Source organism: Oryx dammah, unplaced genomic scaffold (assembly GCF_014754425.2).
Source record: "Oryx dammah isolate SB20612 unplaced genomic scaffold, SCBI_Odam_1.1 HiC_scaffold_26, whole genome shotgun sequence".
NCBI classification, from domain to species: Eukaryota; Metazoa; Chordata; class Mammalia; order Artiodactyla; family Bovidae; genus Oryx; species Oryx dammah.
The window spans coordinates 1137594-1138276 of record NW_024070210.1 but is presented as its reverse complement, the minus strand read 5'-3'; the positions used below and the strand labels follow the sequence as shown (position 1 = coordinate 1138276).

Here is a 683-nt window from a genome sequence, read left to right as displayed (position 1 = left end):
CAAATGTCTGTGTAATGAACAATTCCGATCAAGACAGAATGGTGCCAGCAACCCTGAGTGGTCTCTCCTGTGCACGTCCCTTCCCGCAGCCTATGGGCACTCGCAGCTCTATTTACGAAGATCACTGCTTTTTCTTTTTGTCTCAGCTTGGCCACTGTGTATGCATCTTTCAATAATGAAGCTTAGCCTTGCTTGTTTTTGAATCGTGTACAAAGGACTCATACAGTGCATGTTAGTTGTGTCAGCTTCTTTTGCTGAAAATCATGGTTGTGACATTTGCCCATTCTTCCAGATGAAAAAATGGAGCCTCAGAGAAGTGAAATGACACCTTAAAGGTCACATAACTAGTCCTGGCGAAGCTGGGCATGAATCCTCACTGCCTGGTTACTGCCAGCAGATCAACCTGCTGCGGTTGCTAACGCCCCTTTCTAACAACAGGCAGAGGAGTGACCTGGGATAGGAGGCGTGGCCCTGCTGCTGAACCAAGCCTAGAGGAGCTGTGTGTCCCCAAGCTCCTGCGGTGGGATCGCACGCTGGGGCCATTCTCCCATCGAGAGTGTAAACAGTGGGGGAGAGGGGGTTCCCCCAAAGGAAGTGGGGTGGTCCCAGGGCAGTGGGGGTGGTCCCAGGGAAGTGGGCATGCTCCCAGGGAAATGAGGGTGCTCCCAGGGAAGTGGGGTGTT

The 683-nt window shown here is 52.3% G+C and overlaps 1 long non-coding RNA gene across 1 annotated transcript in view; it reads left to right on the top strand.

The window, feature by feature from the left end:
* Positions 1–452: 452 nt before the first annotated feature.
* The window catches only part of LOC120853547, a 1863-nt gene continuing 1632 nt past the window's right edge, over positions 453–683 (top strand). Inside the window, exon 1 of the long non-coding RNA XR_005718802.1 lies at positions 453–558. This is a non-coding gene — a long non-coding RNA (uncharacterized LOC120853547). The remainder of the gene's footprint in view (positions 559–683) is intronic.